Consider the following 25,915-nt stretch of genomic DNA (forward strand, 5'->3'; position numbering starts at 1 on the left):
ACACAGGAGTCCTCAAGGGATGGTCTGCCTTTGTCTGACTTTCCCTAACACAGCCAAGAGTCCTTTCAAATTGCAGTGCAGGCTTTTGAGAGAGTCTCTAATCCTCGGGAAGCCTTACACAGGGTTCCTAAAACACAGATTTTTGAAGTGAATTTGGTATCAGAATCCACATATTCAGACTGCCCTTTAATTAACTAGTTAGGGTGCGGAGTTCCATTCAAAATCTCTTGTTATGCCTTCATTTTGAAAAAGTTACAGGAAACAAGCAGTGACAGATGAGGAACCCAGCACTATCTGCTGGCAACAGACATCTGACAAAGTGGTAAGTATGGCTAATTCCCCTGGGCATTATTTGTACACAGTGCATAGGTATGGGTGAATTATTGCTGTCCCTGATTGTCTCATGATTTTTTTTTTCCCCTCTCATATGATCTTCTTTTTTCCTTACCTGGTATTTTTGACATCTGAGAAATTCATATTGGCAGGTTGATCTATATTGTCTAATACAACATGGAGCGTAATCAATCACAAACCCTGCCTAGTTTTTTTCCTGCAACTTCAGTTACAGTGAAATGACAGAGGCCTGTTTCAAGGTAATGATAATTGCATGACTGATTTCCACTAAAAACTTCCATACAGACCTGAACCATTAAAAAAAAAAAAAAAAAAATTGCACTCAGGCTTTAGGTTACTCTTCAATATTTACCACTGCAGGATCAGCTCAACTCAGGGACTTGGAAAGTCTTGAAATTACAAACCGAGAAAATGATGCGCAATAAGGGGTGCATCATAGCTGGTAAACTCTTGAGGGGAAGCAGAAGACTTCACCAGACTGGAATAGAGCCTTAGAACTGAAATGTTCCATCGACAGTTTTGAAAACTGAAACTCAAGGAAAGCTGACAGGGGAGGAAAATCACAGACCTCAGGATGATGCATACTCTGGGAGCAAAGACGATAACATCTCATCACATAGAAAGAGAGGGTAGGCCAGAAGCTGACAAAACTCAAGAATCCAATCAAATAAAGTCCCATTTAAGCCCTGCACTTTACAACAGTCAACTGGATCAAGTGTGGGGTGGGGCACAGTGACAAAACAACCATGAAGTCTCAGCATAAGCATCAGTGTTGTTCCATTTCAGAAAGGGGACCTCCATAAAAATAGGGCAGTCTTGTAAGTAGGAAGAGCAAAGAAGAAAGGGCAAAAGACTGGTAAGAGGCAGTGGAGTTACTTACAGATGTTATTTCAGAGAGAAACAGTAAATCTCTACCCCAGATCATATAGAAAGACCCCCATACAAATCAGCAATAGCTCAAAGAAGACTACGAGGTGTTGGAAGGTGTCCTTCAAAAAGCTGAAGGCATGTCCACCAAAAAGAAATAGGAAATAAACTATCTGGCACCCTAAATCTAAAACTATAACAGGATGAAAAAAAAAAAAAAGGGGAAGAAAAGAGAAGATTTTGAGGAAAAAAATTGCTGAAGTTGCAAACACTGATAATAAATCAGAGGTAGGAGACTGAAGGTTTGTAGGGCAATTACAGCACAAGAACAATTGCACTGTCAGATTAAAGTTTCCTCTAACATAGCACCCTTTCTCCAGCAGCAGCTGACACCAGATGTTTAGGAAGGCATAGCAGAACATTTAGTGACAGTTTCACAGTACTTTTTCTAAGCCTTCAGGGATTTGAGGCTCGGGAGCTTCCAATAGGCCTCACAAAGACTTCAGATGCTCATGATGCAAAAGGGGTATTTGGAAAAGACAGGGCCCCAGTGGAGAAACTAAGTGAGATTTTCACATCTATATTCAGTACCAAGAAGCCTGGAGAGTATCCTATACCTGTAATGTCTGTCTTGTGGAGTTCAGGAGAAGATAAATCAGAAATTAAATTTCCGGTAGGAGAGATGTAGAGAAGCCTGGTAAAGTGAACAGAGCAGTTATTGAGTTGGGAAGATGCTCTTTTCTGAGCTGTAGAAGAACTTGAGCAGGAAATTGGTCACGGTTATCTGTGCTGTGTCCTTGCATGATGTCACTGTGACTCCTGCACACACACACTGTTCTGGAGGGTGTCTGCAGACTGACAGTGCCCATAAGTCTGAGATCTGCATTAAGGAAAACAATTAGATGTAAAGATGATGGTCATCAAGGCATTCATAGTAAATATAACACAAAAAAGGAGGCTCAACTCATCCTTCACAAGAGAAACCAAGCTTATGAATCTGTTAGAGCTCTCTGAAGGTCTTGTTAAGCATATGGAAAAAGGTAATCTGGTAAGATTTCTATGAAGTCCCATTCCTGAAAGCTTAAGGGGCAACTAGAAGAGCAGGATCTTTAACCAATTAATTAGTTACTAGGTGTGTAACCCCCTAGGAAACAGCACAGGAATAGCTTGCACAAGTTACCAGTGGCATTCCATGTGTGTCTGTAGGAAGGTCCATGCAGTTCAGCATATTCATAAATAACATGGGAAGGAGTGTGGATGGTGAGATGACAAAGCTCATTGATGTTGTTGAATTATTCAAGGTAGTAAAAGCCAAAGCAGACTGCTGAGACTTGCTGAGATCTGCAACCCCAAGTGACTAGAAAATGAAATGGAAGCTGAAATTCAACATCGCTAAACGCAAAGTAATGCAAACACATGGACTCTGATTTCTCTACTGCCTTCACAGAAATGAATTTGGAGTTACAACAGGCAGTCCTGAGGAATTGCCAGCTCACTGCTTGGTTAGGGACAGAAGAGCAAACTGACCAATGATAACTACTAAGAAGGAGTGAAGAACAAGCCAGGAATGTTGTGTTAACTGTAGGAATTAATGTTACATCTGCATCATGCCTTTCTGGCCTTCCTGTCCCCTAAAGGAAAACATAGGAGCAAGATGGTCAGGACTGTCCAAGAGAAAAACAGCTTCACACAAGGTCCAGCAAAGTCCCCCAAAGCAGGTGAGTGGAGACAGAGGTGTTTAAGACAGAGGTGTATATGGTGGGCTCCACGGCTTACCGCCAGCAGAGGAGGTAGAAGCTGAGAGGTGACGTTGTTTCAGAATGAAGTGAAACTAATTCATGGAGGAGAAATCCCCCAAGGCCATTGGTACTGATCTATCACTTTCACTTTGGAAAGTCGTGTTGCTGGGAATTCAGAGAACATACCTGATGCAAAGTGATTTGTACTTGCCACGTTCTTAACACTTGTCTCTAGGCTTGAGCCAAGAGCAGCGGTCAGAGGCAGAGTACTCGGCCACATAGTCCTTTGGGTGGAGGCAGCTGTTTCCTTTTGTTGCTTTGGCTACAGTAAAATCCCTCAGTTCTACAGCACTTCAAAAAGGCCCTGTGCTGTGGGCAGACACCTGGAGCAGCTCGTGCTGCTTGTTTGCCAGGCTGTCTGCACACTCTGGCAACACTCAGGTCCCAGCCACAGCACCCCATTTCAGGGTTGTTTGCTCAGAAATGAGGGCTAAGGACACATTTTGTAAATGAAGACTGGTTTCTCGTGCCTAATTCTGAGCCAGGACCCTTTCACAGTTGGGGGCTGTCCAAGCACAGAGGGTGACTGATCATTACCCTCCCACTGTGTGGTACAACAGAAGGGCAGGAAGGTCTGGCTATTGTTTCCAAGCCTGTGTGAATATCCCAAATGATGTCCATGTTATGAGTAAACTTAGGACAACCAGGAGCTTTTGGAAATCTGAGCCCTATTCTCTCCAAGAGGAAGAAAGAGTGGGATCCCATCTCACTGCTGGCAGAAATACGACCCCCGCCGACACGCCGCTCCTGCTGCCTCCTGCATTTAAATCTCACCAACCTCCCTGCTCTGCCTTAAACCTCCAGCTTTAGAGGTCCCCACTCATCAAAGTCTTGTCAGGCAACAAGAGGGGGAACAAGGAGGGCTTAATTGATCAGCTTCGAAAGTAGCCTTGAGAACTTGATTCAGATATTGACTTCCAACGAGCTGGTTTAACTCCAGCTTCCAGAGCCAGCAATGGCTGAACATCAAAACTATTAACCTCTGGCCTTACCAGTTGGTGAGACATCACAGCAGCAGTAATTAGGAAGTCAATCGGAATCACATGTCTCACTTACACTGGCATGTCAATCAATAGTGCCAGTGACAGATTCATTAGGCCAGGCCTTGCAGCGCAAGCGAGTAACAACCTCATAAAATACGCTTTTGAGGCAGGGCAAAGAAAAATCTGCTTGGAGGACTTGACTAGATGACAATATGTATTGATTAGGGCTCAAGCAATTTATGAAGTGCTACTTGCTCCGCAACCTTTCTGGCTTGGTTCTAAATTTTCCCAAGTAGTTGCTAAATAAAACAAAATATTCCACTTTTAAAAGCCTTTTTTCTGACAGAGCATTTTTTTTTTTTAATTTTAGTTATAACTAACAAATAATCTAGCAAGGTAAAACTTCTATACTAACTTAATGGTGAAAGGTAACTTTCATTTCTCTGGCCATCAGGCTTTGAAAGACAACATCCATCTGGATGAGAAAAAAAAAATAATCTGAAACGTGATTATGAAACTCTCCTACCTTCCAGAGACAAATTTCATTTTATCATGCCATTCTTTAGAGCATTTAATGTTCGTTCTTTCCGCCAGGTCACAAGAAAAGTGGGTATTTCTGGCTTTAAAACTAAATTAAAAGCTTGGTTTATGGACTACAATCAGATCTCTACTGCTTGCTGCAAACAGTGTTTTTTTTAAGACAGAAACAGCGTAATTGGGAACTTGCTGAAATGTTCTTTGCAAATCTGCTCTTTCCATTGGATCTTTTTGCCTTAATTCGCTTGTAGCTGATTTTTGTCAGGATTTTCCCAAGGTTCAGAAGGACTCGCTGCCCTCTGTTCACTCTGTCACTGAGGGTGGGATTTATTTCCTCTTGCCCTGCAGGGTGAGGGAGCATCGTGCTTCAGGGTGAAGTGTCAGTGCAGCGTCCCCACAGTGACGTATTTCTCTGTGGGGTTTCAGGACTTGCACATCTTGACCCTCTCTCCAAGACAAACATCAGGGCCAGTGCATCTGTATCTAGTGTGTCCGTATTCCAGATGCAGCTCCTACCTCATTTTCCAGCAGGCGCTTCACTGTCACCCGAAGAATCCAACTCTAATGACCTAATGGCTTCGCACAGGAAAGCACTTTGAGAGTACAGGATCCCAGAATGGTTTGGTTTGGAAGGGACCTCAAACCTCACCTCATTCCATCCCCTGCTGTGGGCAGGGACACCTTCCGCTGGACCAGGTTGCTCCAAGCCCCCCCACCCCGCCCCAGCCTGAGCTTGGTAATTTCCAAGCACTTCCAACACTTACACATCTCCTTTAGTTTTAGCTAAGTGTTAAAGACACAGTGCAAGTGCTTGGTAGGCCAGAGTGCAAGCACTTCCAGTTGTAGGGAAGGTTTCTCCATTTTTTTTCCCAAATATCTTCAGCTCTGAGGTAGCAAAGGAATGTTTCTCAGGGCGGAAAAGCTAACTGCCTGCACTAACATCATGTCCAGAGAAGGCCCCAGTCTCTTATTTCCACATCAGACTAATAAAACCACTAGAGCACCCACAGTGAGGCAAACACCTAATATTTTGGAAGGACACTGATTGAGGCCTTGCTTATTTTTTAATAACAAAAGTTTTCTGGTTAATTATTTGGGGAGCTTTATTAATGTTAATAGTACAGCTGGGACAGTAATTCATGACGATTTATTTCCTTGCCAAAATCAAGCCCCTCTGCTCTTTAATTGTCTAAGAACAGACTGTAGTTTTCTCAGGCTGATTCATTACTTTAAAATTTTTGCCAGATAGCTTCTGCAAATAAGTCTGGCTTTGGGTCTGGTTCACAACGAGCTCACTGGTGTGTGTACTACATGTGAAAGCTTCGCTGCTGGGTGGGGCAGGTAAGTCACCCTGGGGGTTTGGTTTTCCAGTTAGGGGCACGTTAACATTTTTAACTTGTTTTCATTGCCAAATCTCTGTGGGTAATACATTAAACTGTCCTCTTTCCAGTTCCCTCCAACGCTCCTGCCAGTAAATTCCTCATTTCACCAAACAACCATGCCAGTAAATTAAAATTCATTAGAATAACCAAGAGAAAAGGCCATAAACAGGATCTAAGTAGAAACAACTTGATTTTAAATTCAGAATGAATACATGTGACCATTTTTTTCCATTATTTTTCATTCTATACCAATTAATTCCTAAAAATTCCAACCATCTTTCCTAAAACAATACCAGGTGGTTCAATAAAATCCAGCGGAAAGGGAAGAGTGGACTGGGCATGAGTTGCTAAGTGCTGGGAATCCTTTAAATTATTTCTAACATGGAAAGTTTTGGAAAAGAGGGGTATTTGCTCCATGTACAGAGTGGAAGAAGGTCACTTTGCATATGGTTTCTTCTGTAATAGCAGCATGTTTCCCATAGTAAAGCAAAAGCTTTAATGAAGAAGTAATAACTGCTTACATTGGCAAAGAGTGAAACCAGCTGTGTTTTTGCGAAAAACAGTTAAAATGAGTTTGTTTCCTCCAGTAGGTTCAATTTTTGAGACTCTTGGAAGACCCTTTGGTTTTACCCCTCAGTAAAGTTGTTTTAAAGGGTTTAATGAGAAGGCCAAATCCAGCTCATTATAAACTTCACGCAGGGGGAGAGGCAATTTCCCCTTTCCTGCAGCCTCCCCAGGAAGCCCCTGGTGAAGGTGATGGAAATCCTTGGGCAGTTCCATCCCCCCTCCAATCTCCCTTTGACACAGAGGCTGAGGTGGCAACAAGAAGTGGATGTGATTGCCCTTTCTGCCAACCCACAGAACCCTTGCTTGTAGCTGAATCTATCCTACTGAATCCATCCAGAGCTGCTGCTGTGGACAAACTCTGATGGTCGCTGTCATTTTAATTCTCTGGGCTTGGAGGCCCACTTGGATGGTGCAGGGTGATGTGTTTTTCCCAAGCCTGGCAAGTCCCTGGATCATTTCCACACTTCACCTTACAATTTGCAGGGCTGACTTGACTCCAGTTTTATCAACATCAAGATCTGGAAGAGGCAACTATTAAATTAATATCACAGTTAAAATTCAGCCCTCTCAGCACTTGGCTGAAATCTCTGAGTCAACAAAATAGGCCGTGAGATCAAATGATGGGGTGTTGGAAGGAACTGATTGTTGCAGTTGTGTCTCAGCAAATTTAACAGGGAAAGCTTTGTTGTGCTGTTGGTGTGTGACTTTAGTGGTTAAATTTCAGTTCTTATCTAAGGCAGTTTTAAGGCAGTAGAACAAGCAGGGAATGCATCGTGGGCCTTCGTGTTTATACATAAGTAACATTTTGCATTTTTCAGTTTTGTCTTCTCAGAGACTTTTGGTGTTTTCCCATCAACTTCTGCCTCCCATAACCTTTGGAAGGCTGGATATTGTAAGGATCATCATGACTTTTCAAAGGAGGTGTTTTCCCTCAACACCTTATGAAGACGGGTCACACGGGACACTGCATTTTGGGCTTGGAAACTTCTTTTTAGAGATCTGCTGGATTTTCAAATGTGAAATGTTCTTGGATTTGCCCAGTGGAAGATTTCCCAGGTTATGTTTGGGGGAAACTGGAACTACATCATCATTAAGGCCAATTCCAACCCAAATCATTCTATAATTCTGTTATTTTATGATTCTATGATTTTATCCCACACAAGGACTGCTGATAAATTTTTTATCACATCTTGTACCCAAAAAAAAAAAAAAAAAAAAGTTTTTTAGGAAAGCAGTCTAGGTGTAGGTTAATCTGTGTTTAATTTGCAGAACATGTTAAGTCAGGAGAAAAAAAATCTTTCAGCTGAAAAATCTAAAAGAAAACACTTTCAAAAGTGAATTCAATTTTGAAATGTTCCTAATAGGGGGTGTTTTAAAAGGTTTAAAAATAAGAAAAAACACTGTTTTATTATAGCATGAACATTTGAACTCCTGAAGAGTGAGATGGTGCTCTGGTCCAACACCAACTGTCTCATCCAATTAGGTTTCAAGTTTATTGATCCTCAATGAAAAAAAAAAAATAATCCAAGAGAAAGGCAGTAAGAAGCAGAATTTATAGGAGAGGAAGAATGATTTAAGGCTGATGACTTGTTTCCATGTCAGTAAGACACGGTGAAAATCCCAAATTCCAGGTTCCCAATGGATGTTGCATCACTGCTTTGTTTTTCCTCTGTGGGGACAGATCCAGGGTGCACTGATGGACTCTCACCAGGGTGCTGGGCTCTGCAGGGACAGGTAACAAACATAAGGATCCTGTAGCTGTATTCTCCTGGTAATGAGGGAATGAGTAGCAGGAACCTACTTCTCGGGCCCCTTACCAGAGGTGACATATTTACATTCTTATTCTGTTTAGTGCCCAGTTCATCAGCATTAGCTGGCAAAAATCAAGTTTCAATACAAGGATCTCAGTTCTGGCTTCATCTGCCATAACCAAAATCAACCTGCTCTTCTTGAGGCAGCCTCCTCAGACTCCTTTTTTTCTGTGTTTTTATAGGCAACCTCAACACTGTTACCGCTTCGAGGCTCACGCAAACACCAAGACTGAATCTGATATGAAGGTTTTTCCCTAGAGAATAATGTTAGGAATGGCAGGAGCAATTTCTGTCTGTGCAGGGGATTTCTTGTGGCTTGTTGAGAGGCGAAAGGCAGAAAGACTGTCACTTAAAAACAGCAAAGCAACCTCAAGTAGCAAACCAATAGCCATGTGGTTTCACCTCCTGTTGCAACTATTTTTACCACCTCTTTATTGCTTCACTGACCAACAGATTTTTTTTTCTTCAGCTTTTCACTTTTATATATATTATCCATACGCACATGCACACAGAGGACTGTTATTTTTGTCTTCATCATTACATAGTGCTGCTTTTTGTGCCATTTAGACATGAACCTCATTTGAACCCTAAAGCCCCATTTGTGGCACACAAAAATACTGTCGTTTACATTCTGTGCCAAAGTATTATATAAAAAGCATCAAACGGGAGGAGAGGCAGGAAGCTGGGAGTAAAGATATATAGTCAGCAAAGTATATAACTTCTGGCATATTACTGCTTAATCCTAACATAATTATTCTCATCCTTTTATTTGATTAACTTCTAATGGTTCCTCTTGGTGTTAAAGGTCCCAGTCTGATCATTTGATTTTAGTGTCTGCTATAATTACCGATAATGTTCTTTGCAAGACAATTTAATGATAACCGCATAATGGCCTATATGAAGAAAGCTGCAGGGTTTCAATGCTTTTGAGTAATATAAAATACATTAGACTAACACAAGCTATCAACATGACAGGGAATGTTTGATTTACACCAAGGACTATGTTATAGAGTTGCGGAATTTTTTTTTTTCTGCCCTTCTCCTTCTTTTTTTTTTTTTTAATTTTATTTTTTTTTTATTATTTCGCAACCGTTTACAATAAATGACAGAACAGTTGGACAATCTGCAACTTGCTGAGAGCAATAAAATGTACCACAAAGTTAGAAGTGACACAGAGCCAGGCCTGAAGGGCTGTGCTGGAGCATCCTGACAGAGTGGTGTGGCGGCAGGGCTTGCTTTGCCTGCAATGGGGGATGTCACTGGGACAGATTCCTCAATGTCTTTTAAAGGGAAACTTAAGCAAAGTTTCTAACTTCCCTTATCCCTTCTAGGTAAATCAGTGGTTTGGATTTTCAGGAGGCTTTTCCACCACATTTAGGATCACTGGGCAACACGCAACTTGCCCCAAACATTTGTTGATGGGTCTTTGCCTCCATTTCCAGAACCTGACTTAAAAAGAAATTTCCTTCCAGCCCATCCGCGCTGCCATTTGCATCCGCGTTTTGCTTCAACACTGTCTCGTTTCCACAGCTAAATATTGCACTGAGCTAAGTGGTTCAAGCTTAGCAAACACTCCTTCTCACGAAATTAAACAATCGCTCACGGTTTTTGGCAAAACGCAGCATAATTCATGGCATGCACGCAGGAGAGAAAATTTCCTGTCAAAAAAAAGGTTAGCAGTGGACATATTACATTTGCTGCTCTTTTTTATTCCAGGATAATGGCATTTGGACCAAAGTAGGCCCGTCCTGTTTATAGTGCTTTATGCCCCATTAGTATTATTGCAAGTCTCTGGACTCACATGTTAAAGCACTTAATCAAAGGCAATGGGTTGAAAATCATGTCCCAGCACTTCTCATATTTGATTCGTTCCTCCCAGATAGAAAGAAGTAAAAAACACATTACTACCATCAAAACAGCACATGCATTATCTGCTAAGCAGTTGAGAAGCTATCATTGGGTTTTATCCCTTTGGGTACTAGGACGGACAGGAATTTTCCCCACTCATCCATCCAGAGATCTGAGACTGCTATTTTTCATTTTTCACCCTTTTGACAGACAATCCTTTCATTTTTTTCATAGATCTCTATTTTAAAGACATCTTCATGTCACTTATTTTAATTGCAGGCTGCAGGCATCGAGTCTAAAAAAAAAAAAAACCCACAAAAAATCCAACCCACCCCCCCCCCAAAAAAAAAAGAAAAGAAAAGTAAAGGAAAGCGTTAGAAAGACAATATTTGAAGTAGTGGTGGTTTTATGAAGATCCTCCAAGGATTTTTCCCTGAGACAAACCTAATAATGGGAGAGGAACATATCTTAAGGGGAGAATTAATTTATACATTTAATTACTTGGGATCCACTCCACTTCTCGAGGATGCATTTCCATTCTCCACGAGAGCCCTGGCTGCGGCAGCTCATCAGCCTGGTGGGGATCCGGGGAGCTGAGAAACGGGGTGTCCGGGCCGAGCCCCCATCCAGGGCTGCTGCAGCACTGCAGCATTGATCCAGCTGCATCTGGTTGCAGCTCAGAGAGGGTTTTTTTTCCCTCCCTTTCTGGAGAGGAGAGTGATGCTAAACTTGTGCCTGGTGAATTTACAGCCTGCAGTCACCTGAGCACAAAGAAGGGCGATAAAGCCACCTGGGAATGAGGCAGCTGGGTGGGACGGGTTGAGTGAGGTGAGAGGGTGCCTGAACCATCCAGACTGCAAACCTCTGCCAGATTCCAGGGAACTGGGAGACAGTGGCAGCTTTGGTGCCATTCCTACTGTTCTAAAACCACGAGTCTGATTTTATTTAGGCTTTGCTCAAGCAGAAGGACCAAAACCTGCCCAGGTGCTCTGCAGAAGCAGAGTGAACTCCCAAGTTTTTTTTTTGGCTGTGACTTCTGATTTCAGGAGAAGCAATTGTGATTTGCAGTGGGGAAAGAAGTGGGCCATATCAAAGGAAAAGAAGGAAGAAATAATTCAGGATAATCCACAAAACCTAGAGATGCTTCCCGGCCCGTAGATGTCGCAGAACAATTCTTAGGTTCAAGGGCCAAAATAAATTAGAATTGTAGAACCACAGAATGGTTTGGATTGGAAGGGATACCTTCCACTAGCCCTAGGTTGCTCCAAACCCTGTCCAACCTGACCTTGGACACTTCCAGGGATGGGGCATCCAGAGCTTCTCTGGGCAACCTGTGCCAGGGCCTCACCACTCTCACAGGGAAGAATTTCTTCCCAATATCCCATCTCATTCTGCCCACTGGCAGTGGGAAGCCATTCCCTCTTGTCCTGTCCCTCCATCCCTTGTCCAAAGTCCCTCTCCAGCTCTTCTGGAGGCCCTTTGGGCACTGGAAAAGGTTCTAAAGACTCCCCGGAGCCTTCTCTTCTCTTCTCCAGGTTGAACAACCCAAGGCTGAACTTCATAATACTTCTGTACTTTCCCTTCTGGACAGCCCCAGACCCACGGTTGGTAGCAGAACGATTTCTTTCACAAAGAACGAAAATCCTTGGTCAGGAGCTTTACTTTGAGAAGTGCTGTGATTCCTGTACAGCTCCAAGCACACAGAGGTTTGTAAATGAGATACAAATAACTCATAATTGAAACCTCCGTGTTTGATCTGTATAGGCACAGGCATATCACTATTTCTTTTTATTTCTTGTTTTTCATTTTCATATCTGAGGTGCACAAAATGAACACAGAAAAATTTGGCCTTTTCATTTTCCTTCTCAGTGAGCTCTTTCGTGTTTCACTCTTCAGTGCTGCAGAGTCCAGGACCTTTATCCGTACCAATGAAATTCAAAGCACAGAGATAATTTATTGATAATAAAAGATTAATATAGATCAATAATTGATATTGATAACATCGATAATAAGTTTAGTATATTTTATAGTTACATGGTTTTTTTGCTTCTTTCTGCCAGTACCTAAAGGAATTCAATAACCAGCTAAAAGAAAAATTATTTTTCTGGAGATTTGGTGAGGCCCTGGCACAGGTTGCCCAGAGATGTGGCTGTCCCATGCCTGCAAGTGTCCAAGGCCAGGCTTAGAGCAGCCTGATCTAACTGAATGTGTCCATGCCCATGCATAGGGGGGTGGAATTAGATGAGTTCTAAGGTCTCTTCCAACCCAAACCATTCTGTGATTCTGATTTAAAGCTCCCTGATCCCTTTTTCACCTTGTGAGCAGATGGAGTGCCTGGAGATGGAGACTGCTTCTCTGAGGATGTGGAAGTTTTCCAGAAAAACAGGGAATAATCCCTGACATCAGAATCCAGATGATGTCAACATTTTCCCCTGTTACCTTGAGGCAGAAACTTCTGGACCCAGAACTTGTGGCACATCCTCTGGACAAGGACCATTATCTATTTACTCTGATGTGTGCTAAGCACCCCCTTTGGTTGGCACTGGCATATCCTTTGGGATTCCCCCTTCCCTGAAGTTCCTGTGGTGTTGACAGCCTCTCTTCACTTCCCTGCTCTTGGACAGTCCCAATTTTGGGCCAGCTGGCAAAGAAACTAAAGCTACATTTAAAGAACAGTCTCAAACCCTTGTGCATACAGCACAGCCACAGCCTTATATTTGCTCTTTATTGTCTCTCCCTTTCTAACAGAGCCTAATGCCTTATTTACTTTTTTGACCTCTGCTGCACATTGAGCTGTCAGTAGCAATGCCTAAATCTTCTCCCAGTGAGTTATGACTAATTCAGAACCCATCAGCATGTACAAGTAGTTTAAACTATTTTCCTTCCAGTGTGCATTACCTACACACTGCCCCTGTTTCTCTTCTGCCATTGAAATGCCCAATTATAAATTTGATAGAGACCTCCAAAAAACCCCCTTTCATCTTGACAAGACTTAGCAAGTCTGGGTGGTCAGCACAGGAATCCAAGAAGAAGGAAGAGATTATTGATGGTAACAGAGAGGGTTTTTCTCCTCTTAATGGTGCTGTGACACATGGTGTTTTCTGGTACAGCCAGCATCTGGTAATTTAACCTGTGTGTATTTCAGTATCCCAGGGCTGTTGTGGTTTCACCTCTGGCTGTTGAATTATGGGCTGAATGGAGCAACCTCTGATGCCAAGGCCACGTGTGTATCTGAGAGGCCAGCACACATTCACATCCTGGATGCCCCATCCCTGGCACTGCTCAAGGCCAGGCTGGATGGGACTTGGAAAAACTTGGTCTATTGGAAGGTGTCTCTGCCCATGGCAGGGGGGGTTGGAATTAGATGGCCTTTAAAGGGCAATCCCAACCCAAATCAGTCCATGATTTATGATTCTATGGTAGTTGTAGAGCTGTGTCAGTCCAGGTTTGCTGCTTTTCAGGAATGAGACCTTCAAGATCATCTCTTTCCTTTAGAGGTTGCTCAAAGATGAAAGCTTTCCTTTTGGGTGACAACAGAGGATCACCTTCCTGTAATTATTTTTCTTTTGCTAGCTCTATAACTGCCCTACTACACCTTTTAAGGTTTCTTACATGTAGTTAATGTCCAGACAGGCGCTGAGAAATCTGTTTATTGGAAGGTCCCCAAGATGGTCAGTCCAAGGAACATGGCTGTAAGGAGGGCTTGAGCAAGGAGCTTATTTGGTCCAGGAAAAGATGAATTTTAAGGAGAAATCAAGCAGAAGATTAAGGCTACGTGAAAGGTTATTACAAAGAGTTGTTGGGAATGAAGAATGGGGAAAAAAGCTGCACCTGGAGAGGTTTTGGGTTGGGCAGTAGGAAACACGTATTTCCTAGGACAATGTTGGAGCCTTGGGCAGCAGTGCCCAACCTGTTGGATATATCCCACTTAGACACATCTCTGACAGGTTGAGCTGCTATGAAAGCAACTCCATACTTCCAAAGCCTCAACTGAGGAAATTCAAGCTTCTCTTCTGTGGTGGCGAAGCACCCTCTGGAGATGCAGAGACAACTGAGCACAGCCTGGATGGTTATGCAGACAGGAGATCATTAAGAGATTCCCTACACATATCCTAATTAAAAACTCTGCAATGCAAATAGCAAGATAAAGGGATTTCTGACAATAAGCAGGATGAAGTGCCACTCACACACTAATTAAATATGATGTTGGTTAATCAACATGGAGTGTCTTGCAACAATTTGATAATGATGATGGTGGATTGACCTTGAAGGCTCTGGGAAATGTTTTTCAGGATTCCTTTCAAATGTACCAACAACATTGTTGAAAGTAGGGGTGACACTTGATAAAAATTACCTTTTTTCTATGTAGGATTTATAGCAGGGTTCATCAGGTCTTCAGTTCCCAGGTGTATTTGAAGGCTCAGCTCCATCCAGAAAATTGTCTTCTTTGTTCGTCCTGGGAGGATGACTCCTGCTTTGGTTTACCTCTCTGCTCATCCTCAAAGACGGACGGTGATTTGCTGGTTACATATGAAAAGCTGATTTTAAAAAAGCTCCAGTACTGTCTGAAAGGGAACTGGACATCAAGATGGTCCCAGTGCCTGCATCGCAGTATAGAGATGAAGTGTTGTTGTGGATTCCTTAATGCAAAGTGATGCTTAAAGGGGTATAAAAGAGGGCACAGTGGGAATTTGGCATGAAACTCCCTTGATTTACAGACACAAAAAGAGATAAAACATCTGAGTCCTCAGGTTAAAATCCGTATGGAGTAACTGATGGTGCCAGTATTTATATTGTAGCTTCATCGATCAATAATTTTAACAATAGGCAATTAATCAATACCTTTAACAACCTTGGGAGAGAATGACATCTCTGGTAAATCTGAATGTTATGCTACAGATCCATGCCTTAAATACTCATCCCTCTGTCACAGCTGAAGTACTTGACTTGAATCCTGGAAGGTGCTGAGAGCCCGCAGTTTTTGTGAGGTGACTGCACTCTCTGAAATCACTGTCTTCCTGCTGGTAAGTAGAAATGTGTGTTTTTCACATGTGAAATGCAAGTGAAACGCAAACAGATTTTGTGACTGTGATGACCTCTTCCTGATGTTGTCCGGCTGAGTGAACTGGTAGCACTGGGCTTCAGAGAGACCATTTCTGGTGAGCAGAGCTGCCTTCTTCACTCTGCCCCTATACAGAGAGTCTATATTAAGTTTATTTCACAAATAGATTTGTAGATGTTTTCCCACTAGACTGTGACCATTTCTGCATCCTCAGGGAGGAAGGGCATCCACCCCCAGGGCTGTTCTCAGCACCACTTGTAGCTAATTCAGCAAACAACCCACAGCACCCGTTGGCAACAGCATTCCTGATTATTCCAAGTTCTTTATCAAGATGCTTTGTACTGTGTGAATATCTTACTGAACAGTCTTGTACACAACATAAGCCCATTAAAACGATGGTCTGATTCTCTAAAGGTTTGGCTATATGGCTTCCCATAAAAAGTTTCATAAACCACCCACAATCAGCCGCCTTAATCCTCAATTCCTAAAAGCATATTGTTCACAGAGTGACACGCTGAAAAATGAGAGGAGTTCTCTGGGCACAGCACCAGAACTCGACTGCTAATTGTGGAAATAAATAACAACGGCTCCTAGAGGCCCAGTGTTTGGGTTGTTTCGTTGGTTGTTTGTTTATCCTCCCCACCAGCAAGATTTCTCCATGGGTGGAATATGGAAGTATGAAATGAAAAAACAAACAAGCCAACCTACTCTCTCCTGCGTAAGTTTGATTAAATGCAACACGTTGTGTGTGGGGTTTGATGCCTTCTTTTTTTTTTTTTTAACTCTGGGAAGGTCATCAGGAAATGGAAAAATCAGGCTGTTTAGGAATTGAAATTCTGTCTTCCACAGCCATCCCACAGCAACCAGCAGCTTGGTTTTTCTGCCAAACATGACACCCAAGGGTGACAGAGCACTGCAAATGATGCATGGTGGCCAAAGAGACATCCTGCAAATCAAGTTGATGTAAAATCCTCCTCCATTCATTGCCTAGACCCTGGTTTATCTCCAGCTAGCTGCTGAATGGTTGTCCTGATGGAGCCTGTGGTTGCTCTAATATTTATTTTCTACAGGTTTGCAAAAGCTTCTGGCTTTTTTATAAGTGTCAGGAATAACAGTCATGGAACCATAGGCTACTTGGGGTTGAAAGGGACTTAAAGGTCATCCAGTCCAATCTCCCAGCCATGGGCAGGGACACCTTCCACTAGAACAGGTTGCTCCAAGCCCCATCCAACCTGGCCTTGGACACTTCCAGGGATCCAGGGGCAGCCACAGTTTGGGCAGCCTGTGCCAGGGCCTCACCACCCTCACAGCCAACAACTCCTTTCTAATGTAAACCTGCCCTCTGACAATTTGAAGCCATTTCCCCTTGTCCAAAGCCCTTCTCCATCTCTCCTGGAGCCCCTTTAGGCCCTGGAAGGTGCTCTAAGGTCTCCCTGGAGCCTTTCCTTCTCTAGGCTGAACAATCCCAATTGTCTCAGCCCGTTTCCATAGGAGACGTGCCACAACCCTCTAACATTCCAGCTCTTTTTCTTTTCTGAGGGTGAGTAGCAAGATCTACAGCAACTCATTCTTGATGGAGCTCCTTATTTTCCATAGACCTGCAGCCTTGTAGCACGGGGAGATTCTCGGGACAAAAATACGATCCTGTCCCCATACCCTGCATAGGAATAATGTGGCTGGAAACAAGGAGTTTGGCTGAAGGCTTCTGTTTTACCACTGCCCTCAAACTGCAGCCTCAACGACCTCAGCCGAGAAGCAAAAAACTTTCGTTTTGGATGTCAAGTTTTGCCACTTTTAATAAAAGCCAACCTTCCCAGCAGCGACAATCAGCTAACAATCAGCATGTGCCTTGGAAGAGAGCAGGGATTTTCCACATACCAAATTAAGCACTGACCACTGAAGTGTTCTTTCATGTCAATGGCATCAGTCATCAGGTTTTTCCATTCTTTTTACATCTAGCTTATGTGGATAAGGAGAGGGACATTATTATACAAGGGTTTGGTGAGGCCCAGATGGCAGTTACTTATAACCTTGCTAGTTAGTGACTTTTAAGCTCCACCTCTGAGTACATCCAAGAAAACTTTGCCATTAAAAAGAGCAGCCCAGTTCCCACGACAGTCTTTGAGTCTGAGTTACCAGGTTTTACCAGGAAAAGGAAAAGAAAAAATAAAACAAAACTTATCAAATTTTTTGTTTAAACACATGCATTGTGGAGCCTAAACATCAGTGCAAAGCAGATCTTGGGAACTATACATCATTTCCATCTTAGTTCCAGGTACTAGAACCTTGTTCTGCATGGAAGAGAATATCATGAATAGGTCAGGTTACATTAGTGAGTGGGTCCCATCTGTCCCCTGCTACAACTCAATTTGATTTCATTCATTCTCTTTTGTCTATTTCACTTTGGAGCAGATTTTTGAGAATCTCACAACAGGCACCAGGGCAACTGCTTAGTATTCAAAATTGCTATTAAGAATCCACAGAGATATCTCACAAACAATAGGACTGGCCACTTTCTCCAGGTATCATTTCATCAGGCTCTTTAGAACCCCAACATAGAAGGAAAAGGCATTTCATACAGTTATTTAGTGAGGTTAAAATATCTGTGCAGCTTGCATCTGGCCAATGTCAATGGGATTGTAAGGGCTTCTTTTAGCTTTTACTTGTTCTTTTCTTGCGACAATAGTAAGAGGGTATAGATATGGAGGGAGCTATTCTGCCTTTGTTTAAATTTTAAATAGGCCATAGAAATGGTGTTCTGTAGAATTTGATTAAAATTGAACTGAATAAAAAGCTCCTTCCATTTTTACTCATTTAGATGAGCACTGCACACCATTTAATGGAGGCATTATTTATTTAATGTCCTGCCTGCAATGTGCATATTTGGAAATTGAAAATCAGCTTTCCGTTGGTAAAATTTTTGAAGTCCCACCATCAGCTCCCCTCTTAATGGTGATGCCAAGTAACTCCAGCTCCATTTCCCTGTGTGTTACCACCAGCAAGTTAACACAGAAAACTGAATCGCAATGTGGAGAACAGGAATTGTGAAGGCCAAGAAAGAAATCGTGCTCCAACTGAATCCCATCAACTCAGCCAAGGGGCTTAGAAACCTCTGGAAGAAACTGTGGGGAACAAGATAACGGTTTTGCTAAGGTGGTCCATGGGGACACAGGAGCTGTATCACTCCCTGACAGGGTTTGAGGCTACTTTAGTTACATCTGGACTTCACCCTGCAAGATGGGGTCGTGCACCCCAGAAAGGAAGAGGCGGGTTTGTGCTTCCACCAGCTGTTCCCTGTGACATTTGCTATTCTCCTTATCACTGTTAACAAGAGGTCTCTTCTAGTGATCTGCGTGGTCTCCTGATTAAAAATGTAATCAGTACAAAACCCTAAGAAGCACAGAGGTGAAAATAATTCAGCTGCTACTAGATGTGAGTGCAGGGAACACGGCAAGGAAAGGATTGGTATTAAAGATTTGATGATGAATGAACGGCAGTTGTGTTCACGTGCAGTACAAGGCATCTGGAAAATATGATTTGTTTTCCATTAATCACACATGTTCTACTAATAAGCTACACAGAGACCTGAGACTCAAAAAGGAAAGAAGGCACAACCAGCTCAAAAATGATGTGAGTCCAAGTTAGAGATTGTCCCATGACTGCTCAGAAACCCGTAGGGTGGCATACATCTGACTGGATATCACTGACTCATTAGCCCCAGCCGAAAGCACATTCCAAGTTTCAACTACCCACAGATCTCCATGGTGTACACTTAATTTTAAAACAATTAAAACAGCTGGGTGGGAAGTTGAACAGCAGTAGAGGGCATCAAAACTGCAAGATAACTGTTTATTTTTTGAGAAACTATCAGTCCTGTCAGAGGGAAGTTCTCCCTGCAACGGATTGGTTGTGATAAAAATGGGAACATATGGGAAGCCAATATATTATAGTTTAACAGCTTTTCAACGTGGATGTGGCCCCATCCATGACAGTCCAGGAATAACAAATACCCAGTGAGGCTTGCCTTGCTCTGTGGACCACAGGGGTGGATTTACTGGGTGGAAAGGGGTCCAAATGGCTTGCAACCCTCTCCCCACCTGTAATGTCTTTGTTGTCTGTCTATTCTTCCAGGTAACAACTGACAGGACAAGAGGAAATGGCCTCAAGACACAGCAGGGGAGGTTTAAATTGGGTATTAGGAAAAATTTCTTCCTTGAAAGGGTTATCCAGTCCTGGAACAGCTGCCCAGGGCAGTGCTGGAGTCCCCATCCCTGGAAGGATTTAAAAGCCATGTGGATATGGTACTTGGGGACATGGGTTAGTGGTGGCCTTGGCAGTGCTGGGGAATAGCTGGACTCGATGGTCTTGGAGGGCTTTTCCAACCTAAATGACTCTATGATTCTTTCATAGTCTATCATTTGGTTTATATAGTGAACCTGCCAGCATGAAGCAAGGCTAGACTGCGAAGTGACTCTCCTGCCCTTGTCACTGAGGTGAAAAAATGAAGGCAAAACCCACTCACAATCCTTAACAGGACTTATATCTGCCATTCCTCTGGAGAAGTTCAAGCCCCTTTAATGCAACTCCCTAGAGCTTGGGAAAAGTGGCTTCCAGCAGGGAATTGAGCTTGGACTCACTTCAATGTAGCCAGCTGGGCTAGTGACTTCCAGGCTGGTGACTGGAGGCTCACAAGTCACCTCCTTTGCGAAGTTTGCAAAGCTCTTCTCAGCCATGCCTACTTGCTTGTTGGAGAAAGTAAGGCACAAGCTGCTGTGATTTTTCCCAAGTCAGTAGCAGAGCAGAGCAGGTTACGACACAGCTTTTGAGGCCAAAAGCACGTTTTTGGCCTGAAAAGCATCGTCTGGCATCATCACTATTTTGCCCCCTCAAATTTCCCTACTGTATATTAATAGCTTTACAGGTGAACCTGTCCTGAGCTTTATTCCCTTCTTCCAGATTTAACGCTCTTTTTATTAAGAACGTTTAGCACTGATCTATGGATCAACCCTATAATACCCTGCTGACACAAAAAATGTCAACTCATCAAGTTGAAGTGCCGGAGCCACCGTTTTCCGGTGGCTTTTTGAAATGATAACAAGTAACACTTATCATTTGCCACCCGATACACTTGTGCAATAAGCAAAAAAGCCAAGCAAACTGCTTTTTCCCCTGCACAAAGCAGTAATTTGTGTGGCAGAGTCAGACCGACTCGGGCTGCACAGGGAATGAAGATCAAAGGGGAAATTCACCTGCCTGTCTTGTTTGCTATTGATCTGAATCGTAGCCACTTTATCAGTAGCACTTTGCCATCACCCCTCAGAGATCAGAGCCTCCTATATCTTCCCAGCTCTTTTATTTATAGAACCATTTAATAAATACATTTTCTTTCCCTGGTCTCCTTTTATTTTTTTTGTGTGTGTGTTCTGTTTTTGTTTGACCAGCAGAAACAGAGGGTTGCCCTCAGTGTCAAGGAAAAAGAAGGGTATATGGCCCCAATTCAGCAAAGCAGGTAAATACGTGCTTGGTTTTGAGCAGGGCAGCAAACACATGCCCTTCTTCTTAGAGGCATGTAAATATGTGCGGGGTTTTGAAATGCAGCTGTATGACACAGAGGAAAATGCCACCAGGGGAAGGAACTGGTCAGCTGAATATTCATTTTCCATCGCTGCTTCCTCTCTCTTCCTCTAATTCATTACTGCTAATTACTGGGGTGATTGGGGCAGAGCAAACCACCTCCTGATGAGAACGGAGGAGCTGTGAACCCTAATGCCTTTTTGCATTACCCTTTGCAAGGAAGACTGTGAAAACAGAGAGGGGAAAATGAAATCCCAAACCATGCAGCTAAGAAATGAATAAATGACCCTCCTCTTCACGCTGCCAGTGTTACACAACCTGCCTGCATTGGATTGAGACCTACGTGATCCTCTTCTAATTGAAATCACTTTACCTTGACCTCCAACAGTAAACTGAAAGCTTGTTGCTCTTGCTGCCAGCAAAGCATCAGCAGTAGGTTGTAGGAAATCCCAGCTGGGGACATGAGCTGCATTCACATGGCATTAATCTCGCACTAAGTGGCACTAAGTCAGGAGGTACCAGCAAGTCTGTAAAACAGCCCTGGTGCCCGTCAGATGCTGCTGATGGTGTGTCCACCCAGGCTGATACCTGCCCAGCTGCTGTCTTGTCTCCTCTGCTTGAAGTTGCAGAAGTACAGCAAATAGGGCCGGCAGGAACCCTAAAAAGTCATTTAGTATATGACCTTGACCTTGGGTGATATTAGCTAGACCTAAGCCGTGCCTTTGAGGTGTGTTTTAACCAGTGTTGGAGGTGCATTACTTCTCCGGGCAACCTGCTCCAGGGCTTTGAGAGTCTTGTCAGTGGAGAGCCATGAACTCCTCCAAGGGCCTGGGGATGGCACAGGCACCCGATTGCTTCAGCTGGATTTGCATATGCAGTTCTGAGTAAGGCTCACAGGGTTTTCTGAAGGATTTTTGGTGGTATTTTTACCCTACTGATGGGCCAATGCTGACCATCATTAGGGAAGAGCAGAGGCAGAGTAGGTTATCTCATGCTGCCCATATTTTATCCCCTCTGTAGAAAACAGGTTATTTTATTTTTAGCTCTGCCAGCTCAGGTTCTCTGGCTGATCATGGAGTGTTCTCTTTCTAAAAGCACTTCAAAAGAAAAAGGGCTTGGATTCCTCGTTGTTGAGTCTTTGACTACAGTAGCACATAAGAACTCCTGGCACTGACTTGCATGGAACAAGAGTTGGGAGAAGCTGGAAAGGGGATCCCTGAGCCCACATGGGCTGGCTGAAGGCAGAGATGGAAGCACCCTTCCCCTTCTCTTTCCCATTCCCCTTTTTCCTTCCCCTTTCCCCCTTCCCCTTCCCCTTCCCCTTCCCATTTCCCTTAACCCTTTCTCCTTCGCCTTCCTCCTCCCACTCCCTTTTTTCTTCACCTTCCCTTTCCCCTTCTTCTTCACCTTCCATTTCCCCTTTTCCTCTTCCACTTCCCCTTTCCTTTCTCTTTCCCTTTGCTTTTTTCCTTTCACTTCCCAGTGGAAACATTACAAACAACTACATCAAAGGTGAATTAAATACTTTGGTATTTTTTAATACTTGGGTTTGTATTTTTCTAGCTTAGCAGTGCACCAAATTTGACAGAAATTTAAAGATGGATTTACTCCAACCAAGAAGCCACAGGAGGAAGGGGGATTTACCATGCCCTGATGATGTTCAGCCCTTCTTAACTAACTGGGATTATCTTCAAGCATTTGTTTTTATGAGGTAAGAGTAACTTAATATAAATATGGGTGCGTATTTAATGCAACTGCAATCCAGACCTTCATACACATGTGATTTACTTGAAGACAACTGCGTGGTATTTACTGGCTTTGTGGAGAACAAGTGCATTTCAGAGAAGCAAGGTCAGCTCTATAAAATGAAAGCACAACAAGCCCACATAATGAAAGCTCCACAGCATTTTACTTACATCTTAAAGATCCTGATGCTGCAGTTTAAGAGCTTTGAGGCTAATTTCTGAATTAAAAAAAAAAAAACAACCCAAAATAAAAAACTCTTTTTTTTTTCACTAAGCAGATGCTGGAGTTATTCCCAGAGTATCTGCTGTAGCATATTGGATCAAATGGTCCAGTTTGAAGCCCAAGGAATGTGAACCTTACTGGGATAGCACTCCAGTCCTCACCTCCATGTAGTGACACAGGCACAGTGCTGCCCTGCCCTGTTTTGATAGGGTGAGGAGTGGTGGTTTTAAACTAAGAGAGGGTTGATTTAGATAAAAATGTAAGGAAGAAGTTTTATAAATGAGGGTGGTGAAACACTAGCACAGGTTTCCCAGGGAGGTGGTGGCAGCCCCATCCCTGGAAACTTTCAAGGTCAGGTTGGATGGGGCTCTGAGCAACCTCACTGAGTTGAAGATGTCCCTGTTCGTGGCAGGGGGTTGGAACAAGATGATCTTTAGTGGGTGCCTTCCAGCACAAACTGTTCCATGATTTTAGGGTCCCATCATTGCCCCGCAAAAGAGAAAAAACTTTCAAGGCACCATGCTGGTCTTCAAGGCCTGTGCTCCAGGTGAAGTTGGAGAAAATGTTGAGACAACAGATTATGAGATAGATGAGCTGGGACTGAAGTTTCCCAGAAGATTAAGTGAAGAGCTGGGGTCCATGGAATTTGGGGGAGAGACTCCTGGTGGGTTTCTGAGATGCCCCAGAGCAGGCACAGGCTTATCAGAACCAACAAACCTTTTCAGTTTCCTCTGTCCTAATTACTTTATAGAGTATTACCATACTAATACATGAGCATCAGATCTGCTTTTTTTTTAATCTAAACTTGTGAAAACAGTGCAGCATTAGGAGTGTGGTAATAAACGAAAAACGTTAACATGCAATTCCCTTATGCTTTTGAAAAATTACTTCATAAATGCAAAGTAAAATATTTTCCTTTTTATTACCTGACAATTACATATTAAGAATTTCTTTTTATGTTTAAAAACATATGCAATACGGGCAGGCAGGCTCCAAAATGTAATTGCCTTCTTTCTATAAGAATCAGATGTCATTTTCTCCAAACTAAACTCTGAAAAGAGATAGGGGAAGCAAATTGTTGTATGCATTAAATTTTGAAACATCTGATAGCATTCCTCAATTAAACTATTTAAATGAAAAAAGATTGCTTTACAGCTCTATCATATCCACTGAATAAAACCTCTGTTGAGGCAAATTGGCAGTGGCAGGTACCAAATGCATTGGCCTTAATGAGACTGGACAACCTAATAGAGGTCATTGGTAATTGTTATTATATACAATATTGCACTGTCAAAAAAAACCCCTTAAGCTACACACATTGCTCAAGACATCTGAGTTTCATTGCTGCAAAGGAAGGCTTTTATCTTCCTATGTAAAGCAATATTTTTGTTGTTTTTCATCATGAATTACAGGCTGCTCTTTAAAGGTGCTATAGCAAAGGGAAACAGCACTAGTCACCATTGTCATCTTGTGAAATACTTTGTGGAGGTGATAGGAAGACCACCTGGAACATTTTTCCACAATTTTCAGTAGGAGCTAGGTTGGGGTTATAATTACATGTCCTTGCCCAAACCCTGTGGGTCTACTGGAAAGAGTCCTCTTAACTAAGCTGTCCTGGGATCAAGCTCAGCTGAATTTTTTTGGTGCTCAGCTGCTGCAGAATCTGGAGGACCAGAATTTGTTTGCATGACATTGTTGATTTTCTACTATTTGATAAAAATTACAGCTCTCAAGATGTAATTCATTAGGGGGAAGAATTAGCACTTATTGACTCCTTGGCCTGCTGTGCTAGTACTAAAATAAAAAGAGGGGTCAGAGTCTATATTGCAGGTTTTCTGTTCCCAAGATCCTTGAGGTTCCTGCAAGCACTTCCATCTTTCCAATGGCTATTGGGACAAATTTAATAATCCACAGCACTGTGGATCCTCTCCTTTTGAATTTACAGAAAATATTATCATGATTCACCCAAATGATTTTGGAAGCTGTGGCTGCCCCATCCCTGCAAATGTTCAAGGCCAGGTTGGAGCAACCTGGTCTAGTGGAAGGTGTCCCTTCCCCTGGCAGGGGGACTGGACCAGGTGATCTTTAAGGCCCCTTCCAAACCAAACCATTCTATAATTTTAGGGTTCTATGACTATTTCTAACAGTCTCTGCAGCAGGGATTCACCAAGGGGTGTCTGGGTGATTTCAGCCCTCTGGGGTGTGGTCTCACGTGTCTTTTCTAGCACACCTATGGCCACGTAATCACTTGGTATTTTGCCTGCCCAGCATCCCCTGATGAGGTCCTGATCTCTCTTTTCACACTGGGGAGAGCTGATGGTTTCATAAGATGCTCTATGTGGCTGGACAGAGTCTCCTGACAGATTTTAGGGGAACAGATAAGTGAGCATCATTTCTGGGGTCAGTAACACCAAAATGACAGTGTGATTCACCAACAAACTATTTTCTCTATATATATCTAGTGCCCCTTGAAAAAAAGCCAAAATCAACAAACAAACTTCTTGATTACTGGGAATGTCTTGCAGCAAAATCTGCCCCACTGTAATTCTCCTCTAAATGCTGTACCAAAATAGCTAGTCTCTGCTGAGTATTTTTCAAAGTACAAAATGTGTGTCCATTTAACCTAATAAAATATTAAATAATGTTAAAGCCATGATATTTAGTTCTCCCTTTTCAGCTTACATAGCCTTGTGCACCAGGACAAAGCAAGCAGGAGACATTGTCCTTCCTCATTCAGTAATGTTTTGAGATCAGCTCTGCACACAAGAGTAGAGATGCTCCACCAGTGTGATGTCAACTCACACTTCCATAGCCCGCTGGCATCAGCCAGTGATGGGATACCTGGGCCCAAATTCTTGCCCATCTCAGTCCCACATGACTGCACGGGACTCTTGCAACACTCTGCACACCCACATGGCTGGATAGAACCTATGGAGGTACAAAAAAATAGGGCTGAAATCACATCATGGTTGTCAGTCTTCCGAGGTTTTAATTTTCCTTAGATAAATTTTTACTGTGTGTTTCAGTCTTATTTTAGAGACTCGAGCTCCTTAGCTGAATGTTGTAAACCATTAAGGTCAGCACTACAATATTTTAATGTTGCTATTTAACAGAAGCAAGATTTTTATGGCAGTGAAAACTGCTGCGGGGAAAAGAAAACGCT

This window comes from Myiozetetes cayanensis, unplaced genomic scaffold, assembly GCF_022539395.1.
Source record: "Myiozetetes cayanensis isolate MyiCay16 unplaced genomic scaffold, myiCay2020 scf4, whole genome shotgun sequence".
NCBI lineage: Eukaryota > Metazoa > Chordata > Aves > Passeriformes > Tyrannidae > Myiozetetes > Myiozetetes cayanensis.